Below are 20,776 nucleotides of genomic sequence, written 5' to 3' on the forward strand. Positions count from 1 at the left end.
AGAAATCTCCCACGCCTTGGAAACCTACACTTAACCAGCAATCTCCAATTAATCACTTACACAGTTAAACCATCGAATAAACACAAGTGATCACAGCCGTTACTTACCACAACTTTTGATTGAGTGAAGAGGGAAGTTCGCCTATCCAAATGCAGTCACTAACCTTCAACCCTTTCAAAAGTTCCTAGGCACCAATCGAAATTGGGTAAGCAGTTAATCAATAGGTAATAAGGTAACTCTATACTATTACCCTTACCAAACGCGAGAGAGAAACAAACTACGAAATGCGAGACATACTGTTGGCCCCCAAAAGAAAGGACGATTCCGCAACTAGAAAAAGAAAGAAAAAGATGAAAGCAGGGAAAAAATATGAAGAGTAAATCATCAGCAGTGCAGCAAAACAAGAAACGGTCTAAAGAACAGAAGGGGAAGAAAGGGTATTTGACAATCAAAGAGAAGGGAAACTAAAAATAAAGAAGAAAAAGTAAAGGTGAGGGAGGAGAGTGTATTTGGCCAAAAAGAAAATAGGTAAAAAGGGAAGAGCAGCCAAAAGAAAACAAACCCGAGAGGTACCCCAATTCTTAGCAAAAGTTTGGCACCTACAAGCAGAGAGAGGGAAAACTACACAAAACTGGCATGAAAAGTAAAACAAAAATGAGCAGTATGCCCCTAGCCGAATGTTCCTGAGTAACAAGTTCATTTTCGGCACACCTCCCCTCTCCCCTCACTTCCCTTGATTTTCTCCTAAAATCTCTCTCCGTATCCCTCATTGAATCAGCCCACCAATTTCTCCTCAACTCCCCCCAACAACTCCATTCAAATTCCATTCAAACTCCCCTTAGTTGTGTTTCACGCCAACTCCACTACCCACACAGCTTTAGCAGCAAAATAAATACTCCATTGCACAACCCAGGACTTGAACCTTAAACCTCACAGTTACACAACATGCCACCTTGCAACTAGACCACAAGCTCTTTTTGAGACATAAAACCAACACTAATATTTATAAGGCCTATATGCCTAAGTCCAGATTCATTTAAAAGCAAAACTAAAAATTCTGCAAAAGCCAAGACTTGAACCTAGGCTTCTCAAACACCTCCATACACACCCAAATCACTTAACCATTGAAGCAAACAAGCAATCTGTGTTAAAACAAGCAAAAATCAAAGACATAGATTTTTGGGGAATTACACTATCATTCTAATATGATTATTAATTCCAATATAGAAAGTCTTCATTTGAACACAATAAGGAATACCATGCTAAGGGCACTTTTGTAATAACTCCTTAAACTGCTCTTATGCCTCATATAAAGATTCTTCCTCAAGTTGCTGAAAAGAAGTGATTTTATTTCAAAGCTCGGCGGTCAGAGCTGGAGGAAAGTATTTCACTAAGAAATGTTCAACCAATTCTTTCCATGTAGTTACAAAATAGGACGATAGGGAGTTCAACCATGCTCGTGCTCTATCTTTTAAGGAGTATGAAAATAATCTTTGTCTCAAGGTGTCCTCGGCCACCCTGGTCATTTTAAATGAGTCGTTCACTTCCGTGAATAGCTGAAGATGAAGATGTGGAACTTTAGTAGGCATCCCACTAAATTGAACCATATTTTTCAACATTTGGAACATGACTAGCTTTAGTTTGAATTGTGATGCCTCAATTTCGGGTCTCACATACCCAAAATTAGTTCATTGAATAGGGGAACAACATATTGTCAAATGCGTATCTTCTTTCATCAAAAACAATGATCGAACTGCGCACATTATACGCAAATGTTCCTCCTTGATCATGTTGTAGAGGATCCATTATCACCTAAATAATAAAGAAAAATATTAAAGTAAAAAAAATTGAACCACATTGCAATAGAATCCATTTTACAAATAATTGATTAAAATAATTGTCCCCGGCAACGGCGCCAAAAACTTTGAATGACAAAAATGTGCAAGTGTACACAATCGCAACAAGTAATAAAGTGACAAGTAATGTCAAGTTATCGTACCCGCAGGGACTGTGGAAGAAAAATATTTATGTTATGTAGAGTTGAACAATTTGGCGATGAAAACAAATATTGATTTGGAAAGGTGTTATGAAAACTAAAAGTTAACTAAATAATTTAACTAAGAAAATACATGTAAAATATTCCAATACACGATTTCTAAAAAAATGAGTTTAATCAATATGACATAAATGTGTTAGATGAATTTCATTCTTTAACTTAGAATTAGTAAAACTATGTTCATGTTCTTACGAATAATTTCACGGCAATTCAGTAAATTGCTAACTAATGCACATACTTACCTATTAAAACCCGCTAATTTGTTGAACATATTTATATTTCAATGCAAGCAATTAATCAAATTTTAATAAACAAGTATAAGGTGAAGTGAGGTAACAATATATCACTATATTGAAACAATTTAATCACAATAATCTTACAAGTTAGGCAAGGTTAATGTACTGTTTAATATCGTTGTTAATTTAACCTTTAACTACCTTAGAAAATTAAATATGCATCAATTAAATATTGTGTCAATTAATTATAAATTTAACCCGATTAAAAATTAATTCAATTGCTACCTTACAATTAAAATCTAAGCATAACGTAGGCATGGTTTTATTTAATTGAACAATTTGCTGAGACCTAATAACAACACAAACACATTTTAAATAATCTAAGCGAACAGAATGCAATTAATCTAACACGAAAGAAGTTTAAGTCATTTTAAATATTCATGTTAATGATCAAAATAAAATTAAAACAATGATTTAGAGCAGGGAACAAGAAGAACAAATCTCGGTGGTTTTTCGAAGCCAGACTAGGGCGCTCCTCTCTTATCTGCTCGTTCTAATGGTCCAAGGCCATCACAAACATTTGATTGTTGCTACTTCAAGAGGCATGCAAGATCTTTTTCAAGAGGGGGAATTGACAAGGGAAGAAGGGAATTGAAAGGCAACTTGAAGAGAGAAAGAGAGAAAGATGTGTGAAGTGAGGGATGTGAGGGCTGAAAAATGAGGAAGTGAGGGGGGCTATTTACTCATGAGATTGGAAGCTCAAGTTAGATAAAAATAGCATCCAATCCCTCATCCTATGGCCGACCATGCAAGTGGAAGGAGTGATTGAGTTTGAATTTTTTATTTTTAACTTATGGCTAAAAATATAATGCATTGAAAGGGGAGGGGGTTGAATGACATTTAGGAAAAATTTATGGGCTGATTTGCAACCGTTAAAATCAGCCAAAACAACCTGATTGGTTCAGCAACATGGAACGGTTTGGGCTGCTCTATTGGGCTTGTCCATCCTTCTTTACTTGCTCAATTTAGGCATTTTTCTCTACTTCAAGCTATTCGTTTCTCCTGATAAAAAATAAATTGGACCAATTGATTTGAGGGAAGTCTAAAAACTTAAATTTAAGTCCTCCATAGTTTTTAATTCATCATCTTGAACTCCCATGGTGCCTCTTTGATTAATTCTTTCAAGGCAACTGTCGAGTTGATTTTTCTCCTTTTGTGTAAAATTGTACAAAATAACCCAATTTCTGTAAAATTATTATAAAAGTAATTAAAATTCAAAATGTTTTATAAACTAAGTTTAAATTAATTTTTTATAATAAAAGTATAAAATTCAACATAAATTACTTAGAAACTGCATGAATTAGTCCTAAAAAGGTGTTGAAAAAGTCTATATATTTTAGTGTTTCCACCAGTCCTTGTTACTTCACATAAATTCTAAGGAATCCTTCGCTAAATATTGACATATAAATATGCATGTTTTCCTAAGTATAAAACTTCGAAAGAACTTATATTAGATTCTAAGTTAATGAATGATCGAGTTGCCATGGACTTCTTTTAGAACATCTGTTAAGCATTATGATGAATGAATTCAATTAAGAAGTTGTAATTGTTCTAGCTTATTCACGTTATTGTTGTTAAGTCTTGTGAAATTGTTTCTAAACCATTTCATTGCATTTAGCTTAATTCATTTTGTATAGAGTTGACTAATTTAATTTTAACATCCATCACGTTAAGATATTGTGGTTTCTTAAACAACTTATGAATATTAATTTTACAATTATTTATTTAAAAACAGTCCTTGTGGAGACGATACTCTTTTTACTTACTTCTTACTTGATAAAAATTGTGTATACTTGCACATTCCATCGTAAACTAGTTCGACGTGATCTTTAGAGATATTCCCTAAGTTTTCATGGCAACTCAAGCCTTAGATGGATTCTATATATTGTCATTATTAGAAGACACACCGTCCAAGCCTCCACAAAGTAATCAAACACCCTTCGCTAATTTATTCTTTGAGATTCCATGAATTCTTTGCCTTTTACTTGTTTCATAGTCCTAAAGTGATGAGGAGAAACCTTTCAGATGTTGAATCGGAAGCTAATAACTTCAAATAAACTTATGGAAAGGAGCTTGGAATTCATCTTCGAGCCATTCGACAGAACTCTCCTATTTAGGAGAGAGGTTTCGCATCATTGCTTTTGTTAAACAGTGGGACGATGGAGATAATTTGGTTCCATAAATGGGAGAATTTTTGTGCCATCCCAAATAAACGAGCTTGTATGCCAATCATCTAGGAATCTTATGTTTCCTTAAGGGACATCGAGACAACTCGAGAATTGGATGTACCATGGTTCTTGGTCTTCATTCGAGGGAAAGAAATTGCCATCTCACCTTTCGAGATAGCAAGGTATTATTATATCCCTTTATTTCTCTACGATTTTGTGAAAAAGACAGATACTTAGCCTCTTAATAGATGGAGAAGGAGAAAGGAGACGCCATCTAGGGTTGAATTTATGGACACCGTTCCTATAAGAACAACTAACTCTAAGGGCAAGAATGTGGTTACAATTTATCAGCACTCAATTTTGCCCAGCCTCAGACGTGTCTAACATAGATACTTTCCAAGCTACATTACTATATGCCATATTATAGAAAAAAATAATTCTACCCTATAAGCTTCTTTTCTATACTCTATAAAATTATCACGAAGAGAATTGTTAATAGGCTTCATAGTATTATGGTTTAGCTAGTGAAGCTCAATCAATCAAAGCTTTATTGCCAATCGAAATATTAATGACAATATTATTATTGCTCAGGGGGTTATACACTCCATGTAAACTAGTCAAAAGGAGGACAAGTGGATGGCAGTCACAGTAGATTTAGGAAAAACTTATTATAGAATCTTGTAGTGGTTTCTAAAGGATACCTTGGTTGATGTTAGCTTTCCACACTTCTTACTATCTATTATTATGAATTGTAATAGTAGTGCCACTCTATAAATTGTTTAGAATGGAAAGATAATGGAAGAATTTAACCCTTCGAGAGGAATTAGACAAGGCGATCCTTTATCTCTTTATCATTTTGTTTACAAAGAGTGAGTGGCAACCTTCGCTCTTTTAAGGAAAGGGCATTTGATCTCTCATTTGTACTTCGTAGATGACTTAATTTTCTTTTGTAAAGCTGATAAGGAACAAGCTAGTGTGATGTATAGCATTATGAACTTTTTGTACCCACTTAGGTCATAAGATTAGTGCTAGTAAGAATCAAATTTTCTTTTCAAAGAATATTAAGGGAAATCTTGCAATTGAAACTAGTAGCAAGTTGGGATTCAATCATGTTCAAGATACGAAGGAGACATATAGTTTTCTTATGGACAAGATAAAAAGAAAGTTAAACATTTCGAATGCTAGAAAGTTACAACTCATAGGAAGACTGACGCTTGTGAGGTTAGTATTGCTTACTATTCCTAATTACATTATGAGTAATGCTCTTATCCCTGTTATTTTTTACTGTGATATTAAACGAGTGATTGGTTGATTCATTTGGGGGTCAATAATTTGAAGTAAGAAGTCAACTTTTGCTAGTTGGGATAAGTATTGTATGCTTACTAAAAATGAAGGGCTAGGGTTATGGTTCTTGCATGATCAAAAGAATACATTTTTGCTTAAGATTGGATTTGAAATTCTAGCAAATGCGAACTATTTCTAGGTTCAAGTTTTCAGGAATATATACAAGGTGCAATGTATTTTTCTACTTAATAACAAGTATTCTGAGAGTTCATTCCTTTCGAGGATGCCTTGTAAACTTTTCTAGAGGTTATTGATCATTTGTGTTAGAAAATTGTTCATAGATGTTTGGTGAATTTTAAGATGGACAATTGGTACCTAAGTGTGATCCCTTTGTACTTATATTTAAAATGGAATTTTACTTGATAGAATAATTAGAGTATGTAACGTGATTGATTTTTTTGGCCTATGGCCATGGTCAAGGTTTATCATTCTTCTACCTCATGATATTGTTCTTAAGAATGCAAGGATGGCTCCACCATGGATATAACTAGGAGTGACAAATTTAATTTCCTATAGACATCTCTTACAGGTTTCTTAGTAGCAAATATGTATGTATATGTAGCAAATTTAAAGTGAGATATGAAGAATAAAGATTAGACAGCCATTTGGAGAATTTGGGGTTGACAACGTGTTTGATAGTTCACATGGTTATTTTATAAAAGAAAAATCTTAACTAATGAGGAATGATTGAGACAAGGAATGACAAAACAAGTGAGCTATGATCTGTACAAATTTGAGATTGAAACTAGACTTCATGTGATTAGGGACTGTGGCTTTGCTCACTCTTTTTGGGAGTCTATGATACCAAGAAGACTAATGAACTTTTTTTTTACCTTATCATTACTCAGATGACTAATTTTGAATCATTAGAATGTAGATGAGATAAGGTAGAGAGAGGAAGATTGGAACATTTTCTTTAGCATTAGACACTAGCTCTTCTGAAAGAGTATGAATGATTTTCTTTTTAGCAGTGGGAACCTTTGCCTTGAGAGAACCATAGCAACAACTAAAGCTTAAAAAACGAACATCATGGAAGGCAAGTTGCAGGATGTTATCAAGAAATTTGTCAAAAATCAAAAAGAAAGTTGGAAAGCACCACCTTCTGCTTGGTCAAAGTTGAATATTGATGGTCTTGTTGTGAGATAGTGGTAAGTTAGTTGTTGGAGGTGTGCTTAGAAGTGCAGCTAGGAAATGGATTACAAGTTTTGAAGGTCTACAATTCACATGGAATAAAGGCATTCATAGAGTGATTATTAAAAGTGATAATAAGTCCTTGATTGAAATTTTATGAAAACATGTTGCTGATGGAAGTGACGATCTTATGATTCGACATATTATTTCTACTAGGGATAAACCTGTATATGTAATGAACAAGAAAAATAAACAAATAAATTCAAAAGATCAAATACACAAATTTACGTGGAAAAACTCCTCAAAAGAGGATAAAAAAACAATGGAAAAAAGGAGATCCACTAATATAAAAGAAGTACAAAGATGGAGAGAATTAAAGAAAGGAAAACTCAAAACCCCGAAAGAAAAACCCTACAAACTCAAAAAGACATAATTCTCTCAATCCATATTTTTATATTTTATAAACCTAGGGAAACTAAAGCCTATTTATAGGCTGAAATTCGTAGCTTTTTTTACTAGAATATACCTAGGTTAATCAGATTTTAAGTGGGAGACTAAAATAGAGTTTAACTAAGAGAAGAAAACTGAGAAAATTAAGGAATACGTCGCCATATTTTGATATGGCATTTGATTGTTACGATGAAGAACGATCATGTCATCAGGATGAAAGTCTTATTCTCATTACGACGTCGACTACTCGTAGGGATGAGAAGTCTTTCCTCGTTGTGACGTCACTCACTATTTTGGTCAAAATGGGAGGCATATTTTCAAAAATTTCCACCTTCTCTCGTGTTTCACTTAACTCTCTTTCTAAGCCCTATTACGGGCCTAATTGAATATTTGTGGGATACTTACTAATTCCAAGTAGTGCTTGAACTTTAAAACTAGAAGACATTTTATCAACATGTTGGCTGAATTGTGTTTTGTGCCAATCTTATGAATCTGAACATCCACTTGAATGATCACCTCTCGAGCAAAGTGATAGCAATTGTCTATGTACTTTGTCTTTTTGTGATGCATCTAATCTTCTATTAGATGTATGACACTTTCACTATCATAATATATGATGGTTACCTCTTTCTCATTAAACAGTTTGCTAAACAGGCCTCTTAACTGACTGTCTTCAGACGTACTAACGTCCTAGAGTAAGAAACTTGCAGAAAACAAATAAAATAAGCGGTGCCCACAATTATATGGGTTAGGTTATTATATTTTTACAACAAAGTAATTGATTACTAATAACTCTTGAAAAGAGTTATATTTCATGCCTTTAGACCTAGTTAATTGCCTATACTTAAGTAAATTTAGTTGCATTTTAGGAAATTTCGTCTGTATTTTTATCATTCCATTAGGAGCATAGATTGTGTTTTAATATTAGGTACTTTTAATTGCTTGTGGTAGGGTTGTGTTTGGTGGTTTGGAATGTGTAGGTTGAGGAACAAGAAATAAAAGAGTGAATGTTTGCCGAGGTAAAGGCTGGACATTTTTTCAGTACTAATGACGTGGCAATTCCAGGAAGACCAATTCAACACTAAATATATACCAGTTTCAGCCCAACTGTACTTCTACCAAAAAAATCTGCCAAAAAAAAGAGGAGAAATAATCTTAGGATGTTGGTTTTTATCCTGAAAAATATATATAAAAAGAGAAGATAATCCTGGGATGTTAATTTTTTTCCTAGAAAAGAAATTTAAAATGAGGAGAAGATAATCTTGGGTTGTTGAAAAACGAATTTAAAAAGTTAAAAAGATACACATGGATTGTTGGATTTACTATAGAGAAAATGTTATAAAAAGCCAAAGGAGGAAACCCTAAAAGAACTGAGGGTAGAGATGCTTAGGAAAATTAGAAGGTAGCGGCTAAATAGAGACTGGAAGAGGAAAGACAAAGGCAACCCCTCTCAGACACCTTAAGACACTGCACTGCTGGAGTGTGGATTTCAATGAATCTATGACTTATGTCATGAATCTATTAAAAGGAATGAAAAGGATATGTTCGATGAAAGTATCCCTATGTTTATGAAATTGACTATTTCAATTGGTATTTGTATAATGACTTGTTTCATGTTAATACAAGTGAATTATGAGTTGCTGCACTAACATGTGCTATTGATGATACTTAGGCTTGTGCCAAGCTTATGGTTGGATTGTATCATGTTTAGTTTTAAAGTTATGCATTGAAATGGTAAGTTATGTTCATGTTTTATGAACTTACTAGGCATTATATGCTTACATAGTTTTCTTTCCCATGTTTTATAGATAATCAGAAGCTTGACCGGTTTTGAAGCTCGTCGAAGATATATCACACTATCCAGTGAATATATCGGTAGCTTTTGATGTTTTGGCCAAGGTTATAATGGCATGTATAGGTGGACTTGTGTTTAAAGATCTAGTTGATATGTTTGGCATGTATATGTTATTATGGTTGATGTACTTATGGTACTTTTGATACCTTAATGGTAGGTTTCATTACGGCTAATTTATAATGCATGATTTAATGGCGAATATGGTATATGTTGGAATAGTTTTGATGTGGTCAAAATAGGGTAAGTTTTGAAATGGTATTGATCTTGATGTGTATGTATGAAATGTTGTAATGTTTCTATGTTTAGGTAAGATATGGTTGAATGCATTTGAGGTGCCTTGTTGGCATATTAGTTGGATGGATTTATGGTTCATTGATGGTTCATTGAATTGGTTGTTTCATGAATGAATTGGTATGTTTTGATGCCTTGAGTTTGGGTACAAAATGCTTGTAGGTATACGCTTGAAATGGGTGATGGAAATCACTTGATTTTGGCCAATTTCATGTCCACAAGGCCTAAGACACGAGCATGTGTCTCATCCATATGTGACACACAGCCATGCGAGAAGGTCATGTGTCCTTTATAGGTTTTAAAGGTTATAAGCCAAACAATTACACGGCCTAACACACGATCAGGCACACAAACATGTGAGCCATTTCTAAAGTTACACAACCTGGCACACGAGCGTGAGGCTTGGCCGTGTAACCCAACTTAGAAAGTTACACGAGCACGGACACGAGTTGGGACATAGTCATGTGTTCCTATTTTAAATGTTACACGGCCTGAGACACGAGCGTGTGTCTCAACCGTGTGAATCACACAGCCTGGCCACATGGCATTGTGACCCCTGTAGTTCAATTTTTCTAGCTTTTTCTTAAATGTTCCAAATTTTTCTGATTTAGTCCCAAATCATTTCTAAGGTGTTTCTAAGGCCTAGAAAGCTCGAATAAGGGACGATATGCATGTGTTCGTATGCTTTATATCTTGTTTTTTTTAGGGTTTGAAATGTATGTTTTAAAGTTATATTTTTATGGTAATCCTCCGTAAACCTATTCCGGCGACGGATACGGGTTAGGGGTGTTACACTTAATGGTATCAGAGATACAGTTTAGTCGATTCTCAAACTGAGTGTAGCATGTACGAGTCTAGAAATACATGTCATTATATAACCTGTGATAGTGTGATAACTCCTGACTTGATTTGAACTATGTTTTCATATATATATAATGTCATCAAACCATGCCGATTTCGATGAGGTTGAAAGTAACGCGCAAGCCTCCATTCACGGTGTAGCGTCAAGTGGTAGTAGGCCAATATCTAAGGGACGGAGAGGAGAGGCTAAGGAAGCCTTCTGCCAAATGATGAATGAGTGGTTTACTGAGTTCGTACGAACAAACCCTATGGCCAACGACCTCCACCCTCAACTGTTCTCCAACCGGTCCTTGTAGTTCCACAGGGTTTGGAACAAGTATTAGTGAGCAAGCCTCTAGTTGATAAAATCTATCAATATGGGCCTGAAGAGTTTAGAGGTACATCTGAAGATGATCCAAAGAGAGCTGAATTCTGGTTAGAAAATACGATCAGATTTCTCAATGAATTATCTTGTACACTGCAGAATATGTGACATGTGTTGTATCATTACTGAAGGATTCAACTTATCAATGGTGGAATACCCTAGTATCGGCTGTGTCAAGAGATTGAAATGTATTGGGTCCTGAAACCACTGTTTCCGACACCACTAAAAAAGAGTTGTTACAACTTTCCCCCTTAGAAAATTTCATCCTCGAAATTTTGACCTAGCAGTACCTGTTTATTCTGAAATTTACCTCATGAATAGAATCATCACTGGGTCATCCGAATATGAAAAATAACAATCCTATAACCATCTCGAATAACACAAACTTTACCTTCTGTTTCACTACTCAGGTTTGTCTCACTATTTAGTTTTCACTCAATTCAACCAGTATAACGGGGTTCTACATTTCTCAATTATCTTTAAAATCGGGTATGTAGCATTGTAACATGTCTTCTAGAATCCATACTACCCACTCTGATTGCCCATCTGCCCGCGGATGAAATGTTGTACTAAAATTAATTTTAATGCTCGGAGCCTCGTAAAGTTGACCTCAAATTAATTTCAATAGGACTCCATCCAATCTGACAATCTCTGTCACATATGGCTTGGTTATTTCCCAAGCGAATGATCAAATCTACCTAGAGTAAATGAGCTAAATTTTCCAATCTATCAATCATAATCCAGATTAAATATTTATTTCTCGGTGATACAGGAATACCAGATTTGTAATCCCTCGTGGTGCGCTCCAATTCCACGCAAGAATCCTGACAGGTTGTAATAATTATGGTGGTACTTGATGTTCATGTTTTACCTGAAAGAATAAAATATGTGCTACTGTGAGTCTCAAACAAAATGTCTCGTTTAACTCCAAATTATTTAGAACACACATTCTGCTATAAAAATACATCATACTACCGGTATCCACTGTAACTCTAATAGTACTAAAAAGAAAATATGTTTTCTCTTTACTTATTGGTTAATTTGTCCCCATTTAGTTATCTTTAGCACATATTTTAGAATTTTCAGTTTAGTAAATTGCATTTTATAACTCAGTGGATCTTAGCCTATTTATCCTTAATTTTGTCATGTTTTGGTACTGATGTCGTTTATGAGTATTTCCAAATTGCGCCCAGAATTGTCGTCGCACCTGACAGCTGTCTAGATCAAAACAAAAATGTGTAAGCTATCTAGTCTAGTACAACCAACTTGTGCGTATAGATGCAGCATGATTCTGATGAAAGGACACCTGTGCTATTTGGAGAAATATTAATATTCACGTAAAAAGGAAACAAAAAAGAGAGGCTTTTTGAGGGTATTATCTTCTTCAACCTATCTTTTGAAGCTTTTCGGCTATGGCGGCTTAAGTCTTCTACGCGTGAAGTGACGTGAAAGGGACACAGGTCAGCTCTTGACGAAGAGCCCTGAGTGTGACACAAGAGGGAATGGAGAGATTTAGGTTTAGATTGTCTAGGAATAGTATTCTCCACTTGTTTCTTTTATATTTCTTTTCTAAACGATGGTGATTACTTTCTATTTCATGTTTGTATGGAAGTACACATGATTTATAAGTTAAATTTTATTTTACTCAATCTTGCTTCTACTGTTTAATCTTTGGGTTTGAATGTTTTTAGCATGGAAGTGTTATTGCTGTCACTGACACTGGAAAGTGCAGCGATAGTTCAAGCTAACAAGCGTGAATACGGAAGTTGTTTGAGGATTAGAGGAATTTAATCCACTTGTTTTTAATAGTGTTCCATTGCCATCATCGAAAGGTGTGGTTAATATGCATTTTTAAGTCTTAGATTAAATATAGAAGTTAAGCTTGGTAAGATATTCATTGCAATTTAATGCATCGACAATCACCTATCTTTTTATACCTTGTGAGCACTTAGTACTCTGTTGAATATTAACGTTGGGGACCCCAGTTTATCGTTATCATATTTTATCTTATTGTTTTCAAGTTATTACTTTGACAACTACTCTCACAATTTATCTCGTTTCTATCTATTTATTGCACTAACATTGATAGACAAAAGACAACCATCCTCGTGGGATCAATATCTGACAAACTCATATATGTCTACTATAGTTGCATCGATAGTGTACACTTGTACATTATTGCTGTGACGTTAAATAGCCGATCAAGTTTTGGCACCGTTGGCGGGGATGGCGTTTGTTTGATATTTTTTTGTTTTTGCACTTTATTTTTTATATAATATTTAGTTGTCACTAAATTGTTTTCTTTTTGTCACTATTTTTACATTTTATTTTAAGTGTTTGATGACCTAAAGCAATTCAAAATTTATTACCAAATTTGATTCAGAAATTGAAAGAACCGTTCGGAGGAGACTTCAAGAACAAAGGAATATGACTTTACCAAGAAACAATGAAGCAATACCCCAGGTGCAGCACCAAAATGCTAATGACCCACCGTTGCCACAAGACGCTCAAATACAAAACAGGACTATACGAGACTTTGTAGCACCTGTCTTGGATGACTTACAACCGGGAGTTGTTAGGCCAGCAATCCAAGCTGGGAATTTTGAACTCAAGGCAGTAATGTTTCAAATGTTGAATTCTGATCGGCAATATTCTAGATTGCCATATGAAGATGCACGAGACATCTTAAATCATTTTTATTGATTTGTGCTTCCATTAGTCAACATGGCGTTCTTGATGATGCTTTGAAGATGCAATTATTTCCTTATTCCTTGCAAGGAAGAGCTCATACTTGGTTCCTTGGGCTACCTGCAGGATAAATTACTTCTTCAAATGCACTAGCAACACAGTTTGTTTTGTGCTTTAACCCACTGACAATGAATGCTCGTCTCTAAAATGATATTACAGCTTATCATCAGCTAGATTATGAGAATCTTCACACTATATGGGAACATTATAAATCTTTGCTTCAACGTTTCCCCATGCATGACATTCAACAGGAAACACAAATTGATTTTTTTTATAATGGGCTAAATTCACATACGAGGAATCTTGTTGATGCATTAGCCAATAGTCCTTTGTTGGATTGTACTTATAATGATGCTGTTGGAATTCTTGAGAGAATTACTCAGAATGATTATCAATATCCAATCTCCAGAGCTACACAAGCAAAAGTTACTCTGAGAGTTATTGAATTGGGCGTAATATCTGTACTTAGTGCTCAAGTTTCTTTTCTTGCAAATATGATAAAAAAATATGCAAGGGACTAGGGACGTTGCACCTATACAAGTCATTCAACAAGTTGATGTTCCTCCCTTTTGTTTTGAGATTTGCAATGACAACCATGGTTATGAAAATTGTCCACAACATGTAGAGATGTCTTTTATGTCAGTAACATCCACAACAACTCGTATGAAAACTCTTATAATAATTCTGCACACAATCAATAATCTTTGGAAACTCAGACTGATGGACAAAATGTTACGACATTCTGATATAAGAATATATCTACTCAAGGAAAATATAATCCAAGACAAGGGAATTACAATCAACAATAGCAAAACTACAATCAGCACACTCAGATACATCAACAACAAAGTCAGATACATCCACTCCAGAATTAGATGTAGCCACAACAATAGTACACGCAAGCTTCTCCTTCTGACCCATTAGCAAATCTTGAGGCTTTAATGCGGGAGCATATTACTCACACAGAAGCTATTGTACAAGGGAATTCACCTTCCATTCGGGCGTTGGAGACACAATTAGGACAACTTGTTTCAAATCTAAATACTCGACCACCAAGCACACTACCTAGTGACATGAAAAATCCCAGTCAAAGGGGGTTGAAACTATTGCAGTCCCAAATGATGATGCAAAGACAGTGGTTAATTTATTCACAAGCATATACTCACCCATTTTGGCACACCAAAGGCATTTATTAGTGATCAGGGTACACACTTTCATTACAACCAAGTGGCAACCGCACTAAAGAGATATGGAGTTAATCATAGAATGGCTACTACTTATCATCTGCAAACTAATGGACAAGCCAAAGTGTCAAATCGACAAATTAAAAACATTCTTGAGAAGGTTGTGAACCCTTCGAGGAAAGATTGGTCTTCTAGACTGGATGACACTTTGTGGGTATTGCGGATAGCTTACAAAACTCCATTAGGGATGTCGCCGTATCAATTAGTTCTTGGGAAAACATGTCACTTTTCAGTTAAATTGGGGCACAAAGAAATATGGGAAATTAAGCAAGTGAACATGGACTATGAAGCCACTAGAAAGAAAAGGCCATTGGATATCACTGAACTAGAGGAGATTAGGCGAAATGCTTATAAAAACGTTGCAATTTACAAGGAAAAGGCCAAACGATGGCATGACAGAATTATTTTGCAGTGACAATTTATCGTGGGTCAACAAGTTTTATTATTCAATTCTAGATTGAAATTGCACCCAAGAAATTGTGCTCACATTGGTTTGGAGCTTTCGTAGTTGTTGAAGTATTTCTTTATGGTGCAGTCACAATCAGAGATTTACGTGATGGACACCAGTTTAAAGTGAATGGACAGCGGTTGAAACACTATTTTGGGAATATTAATCAAAAGCAGGCAGAGACCATTAAATTTGTGACAGCCCAAAATTGACCCTAGTCGGGAAGTGGTTTCGGGACCGCTAAACCGAGTCACCGAAATGTTCGAATGTGATATTTATTGTCTAGAATATGTAATTATGAATGTGTGAAAATTTCAAGCTTCGATTTAGTCGATTGCATGTGAGTTTTAGTAAATAGGACTTATGTGAGAAAATTTTGAAATGTGATAGGTCAAAGCATAAGGACCTATTAGTGCATGTTGAAAAAGGGGGGACTTGCATGTCAATTTCCCCCCTCTATTAGTAGTGGCCGGCCATGACAAGTATGGTAGACCAAGTGTGATGGGCAAGACATGTCATAGACATGTTGTGTTGGTACATCATGGGTGGAAACAATAAAATAATGAGCATGGTAATTAAATAATGAAAGGGAGGAGTGATGAAAAAAAAAAGAATGGTCTCATCCATGCCCCCCCATTGCCGTGAGTAAAAGAAAAGAAAAGAAAAATTTTGTTCATCCTTTTTCATCTTCTTTTGGCCGAAAATTCTAAGGAAGGAGGAAGGAGTTCTTGCTTCATGTTTGGTTTGGAAGAGGATTAGGAGGAGGTTTGGCCATACTTGTATCTAGATCAAGGTATGTTTGAGGTTGTGCCATGAGATTCATGCATGTTTTTAGTTGCTAGCTTGAGTTCTAATTAGCCCATGGTTCAAATCTTTGCTATGTCATGGGGGTGATATTCGGCCTAGGTGGATTTTGTGTTAATGCCATTGCATGCTAAATATGAAGCTTGTTAATGATGCATGTGATGGTGGATTGATGATTCTTGAATCTTCTTTTTAGCATTTTTGAGTGAGCACATATGTGCATTGGTTGCTAGATGGAGAAGAATCGGCTAGCAACTTGTGTGCTAAGGCCGAATATAATTTTTGTATATTAATGAGTAATGCATGTGTTAAATTGATGGAAAGGGAGAGGATGCTTTACTAGTGTATATATGTGTGTATTAGCCAAGTTTTGAACTTGAAACAAAATGGTGTTTAGTCAATACAAGTGACCATACTTGTAGAATGTATTAAGTGTTGCAATCGGCCCCAACATAGACATGCATATTCGGCCATAGGAAGGAGATTGGTGTTGCATGTATTCGGTTAGAGGCAAGCATATTGATGCTTTTGTCTTGGCTTAGAAAATTCGGCCAAGGGGGAAAATTAGCTAAAACGTTAAGTTTGATTCATGATTTCCGTACATATGTGACTTTAATGTCTAATGTATAAATATGGGCTAAGTGCCTTGTGTTCCTCTTTTCGATGCTCAAATGATTAAATCAATTTATTTGTTTAATTAAGCTCAAGAGCAAAGGGGAACTAAATCCGATAAAGGGAAGGAAAAAGTGGTCGAATAGCTATCGGAATCGTTCGACAACATCCGAGGTAAGTTCTTGAGTAAAAGAGCTTAAATTATGATTTGATTAGATCATCTTTTAAGCAAATCAAAATCATGCTCTTTGTGTGTGGCTATTGAGCCGAAATTGCAAGAATGATAAGTGTCTTGTGTTTGAGTTTTGCTAACGAAAACGAAATACGAATGTGCCATGATTTATTGTTAAATGTGCATGGTTATTTGAATGATGTCCGGGCTAAGTCCCGAAGGCTTTGTGCTAGGTGACCATATCCGGACTAAGATCCGAAGGCATTTGTACGAGTTACTAAATCCGGACTAAGATCCGAAGGCATTTGTGTGAGTTACTAAATCCGGGTTAAGTCCCGAAGGCATTTGTGCGAGTTACTAAATCCGGGTTAAGTCCCGAAGGCATTTGTGCGAGTTACTATAACCGGGCTATGTCCCGAAGGCATTTGAACGAGTAGCTATATCCGGTTAAATTCCGAAGGTACGTGATTTGGGAATGAATGATCTTGCTGTAAAAATTTCAGTTAATACGCTTGAAACATCCCAACATTAAGGTATGTTTCGTATGTGCTTTGAATTAGTTGAGCCCTTACAAATAAGTATTCGCTCAGTTGATAAATGAGCTACCGGCCTTTGGCTAAGTTGATCTTTGTGTATGAATAAAAGGGTTGGTAATGTGAAGTAAGTATGATATTGAAAAATTGTGCATATGAAATTATCCGTTTAGCTACATGAATGCTATACTTTTGTTGTGCTGGAATCCCTTGCTCAAAACTTACTAAGCATAAATTGCTTACTCCGTCTCCTTGATTCTCTGTTTTATAGATTTTGGTTCTCCAGCTATCGAACTCGGGATTTTGAAGTCGAAGTCGCCCACACTATCAAAGCCCCCCCCTTTTGGTACAATTTTGGTTGAACTTCGAAATGGCATGTATAGGACTACCCTTTTTGTTGGGGGTCATGGACCCTTTGGACTTGTATAATTTTGGATAGCCATGCGAAAATGGCTTATATATGTTTGAGTATAGTGTTATAATCATTTGGTATGGATATGGTTATTGAGAGGTGTGGATATGCTTAACAAGGATTGGCCATGGGAATGGTTAATCACTATCATAATTTGTGCTATTTATGCTAAAAGGGCTAGTTGAATCATGGAAACCATGAAATAGGTAAAGTCTACCTTAAAGGCAGATGCTAACAGCAGCAGTGATGTAGATTTGGAAAATCACTAAAAATAGTAGGAAGAGAATTAAATAGTGAATAAATAATGTAAACGAACCTTGATGAATCTATTTTCATAGGAAAGTAACGAAACGATCATATGGACAGTATGTTAAGAGATATTCAGGTTCTCGTAAGACAGGGACAGAACGGTTTCTGGATTCCCTGTTTCGACTTTGGAAATTCATTATAAATTAACCGGAGATAATTAGGAGTCATGCCATATATTTATAGATTCCTCTTTGAGTGTAGTTTCTATAGAAACAAACGAAATCAGTATTGAAGCCCTGTACAGGGAGATATCCAAGTCGTAATACGAAAAGGTCAGTGTAGTCGATCCCTGTAACATGGGAGACTTTGACTAATAAAATGTACTAATTGGCCTAACCAAAAATTCTAGAAAAAAATATGTAGATGGGAATATGAGTCTAGTTTCAGGGAAAATTTACAGAACTGGATTCCGAGTTTCTGAACTCAAGATATGATTTTTAAAGCGACTAGTACGCAGATTGGTAGTGTCTGGGAAATTTTTTTATAAGTGGTTTAAAGTCTGTTAACACCTCGTGTTCAACTCCGGTGACGGTCTCGGGTTCGGGGTGTTACAAAATTGGTCAAAAATTTTTAATTTTTATTGAATTTATCATTATGTGATTTTATTTTATTTTTTTGTTTTGTTCAAGTTTGTTTTACTTCTTCTTCTTTTTTGAAGAATAATTAGGTACCATTGTTGATGCACTTGGGATTTATTGTCAACACAGTTCGTACTATTGTACTGTCACTTATGACTCATCAAGAATGAGGGCATATCAGAAATTTCAAATCCCACCGTTTGATCAAAAGCAACCTAGCCATCTGATCTGCATGCAAAGGATTGATAGCCTAGTCGAGGGTGACTTCATTGCTGGTCAAGGGGAACTTACTGTTGAGGAGGAAGTTGTTGTTGGAGAGGAGGAATTCCTTATTGCAGATGTGAATGAGAAGGATGAGGAAGAAGATGCTCAGAACATTGTCATTACACCCAAGTTTGTGGGTGTAACTACTGATAATTTGGAGTGAGATGGAGCTAGACCGGCAGAAGTTGTAAAGGAAGCAACCGATGATGTTGAGACAAAGCTAGAACCAAAGAAGCGATCCGAGGACCGTGCAAAGCCCAAAGAAAAGAAGAGAAAGCGGTCCAAAGATAAAAAGCGCAAGAAGGAAGAGAAAAAGAGGAGGAAGAAGAAACATCGTGCAGCCACATCTATGGTTAAGGAAAACTGAGTTAGTTGATTTTCAATTTTTTTTAGCTGTAGTGTTCATGCATTGCACGTAGTTGTTATTTTTATTTTGTTAGTGCACATTGTCATTGCATTTCTATTGTCATTACATTTTAATTTTAGTGCATTAAGGCAATGCAAACTTTAAGTTTGGGGGAATGCATATAGGGTTTGGAAATACACCCACATTTAAAAAAATTGAGTTTAATGAAGCATGCAAGGTTTATTTTTGGTTAATGCAAATGTGTTTGAAAATTTTTGTTACATTCAATGCTTAATTCTTGAATCATATGAATTACCAATAAATGAGTTGGATAAAATTGACTGAGTGTTGTATCTTCAATTCTTTGATGAATGATTTAGGTTGCATTAGTAATGGATGACTAGTAGCATTCCTTGAACCTTGAATGAATTTTTCTTTTACAACTGCTTATATATATGTAGTTATGAATAAGAGACACTCCAAAGTGGGTGTATTGTGAATTGTTAAAGAGGGAACACTCCAATGCAATCGTTAGAAAAATGAATCTCGCCAAAGGCTGACACTGCATGAGTGTGTGTCGGTGCAATTACGTACTCCCTGGGGGTTTGTTGCACTCTATCGTTACTTCTCAGGAATAAGAGTATAGTAATGCAACGATATCCTTTATTCACTAAAAAAAGAGACATATATTTATGATCTTCATAGATACTTAGTATTGTACAATAAATTTTGTATTGGTAGAGAGAATTTAGGATTTGAAGCATGATGTTGGTTTTGATGAAGTTGCAATCTTATTAATTCATATTTATGTATTGTCGATGTAATATTTTGTCATCTGAATGTGAGTCCTTCATTGGAATTTTAGGTCATTCAAGTTGATAGAATGATCATTTGCCTTAGTGAATTCTTGTGTAGCCTTGCTAGTTTCTGTTTTACTTGAGGACAAGTAAAAACTCAAGTATGGGGGTGTGTGATAGTACTAAAAAGAATATATGTTTTCTTCCTACTTATTGGTTAATTTGTCCCCTTTTAGTTATCATTAGCACATATTTTAGCATTTTCAGTTCAGTAAATTGCATTTTATAACTCAATGAATCTTAGCCTATTTATCCTTAATTTTGTCATGTTTTGGGACTGATGTCGCTACATGAATATTTCCAGATTGCGCCCAGAATTGTCAACGCAACTGACAGTTGTCCGGATAAGAACAAAAATGTGTGAGCTGTCCAGTCTGGTACAACCAACTTGTATGTGTAGAGGCAACATGATTCTGATGAAAGGACATTTGTGCTATTTGGATAAATATTAATATTCACGTAAAAAGGGAAAAAAAGAGAGAGGCATTTTTAGAGGTATTATCTTCTTCAACCTATCTTTTGAAGCTTTTCGGCTATGGCGGCTTAAGTCTCCTACGGGTGAACCGACGTGAAAGGGACGTAGATCAACTCCTAACGAGGAGCCCTAAGTGTGACACAAGAGGGTCTAGTTTT

General features: G+C 35.4%; 1 non-coding gene across 1 annotated transcript; it reads left to right on the forward strand.

Annotated features, from left to right (window-relative positions):
* Positions 1 to 1,254: 1,254 nt before the first annotated feature.
* LOC121214994 (small nucleolar RNA R71) lies at positions 1,255 to 1,361 on the forward strand. Its single transcript, XR_005910729.1, has one exon. It is a non-coding gene; the product is annotated as a small nucleolar RNA R71 (small nucleolar RNA).
* The last annotated feature ends 19,415 nt before the right edge of the window (positions 1,362 to 20,776 follow it).

This window comes from Gossypium hirsutum, chromosome D02 (genome assembly GCF_007990345.1).
Source record: "Gossypium hirsutum isolate 1008001.06 chromosome D02, Gossypium_hirsutum_v2.1, whole genome shotgun sequence".
Classification (NCBI taxonomy): domain Eukaryota; kingdom Viridiplantae; phylum Streptophyta; class Magnoliopsida; order Malvales; family Malvaceae; genus Gossypium; species Gossypium hirsutum.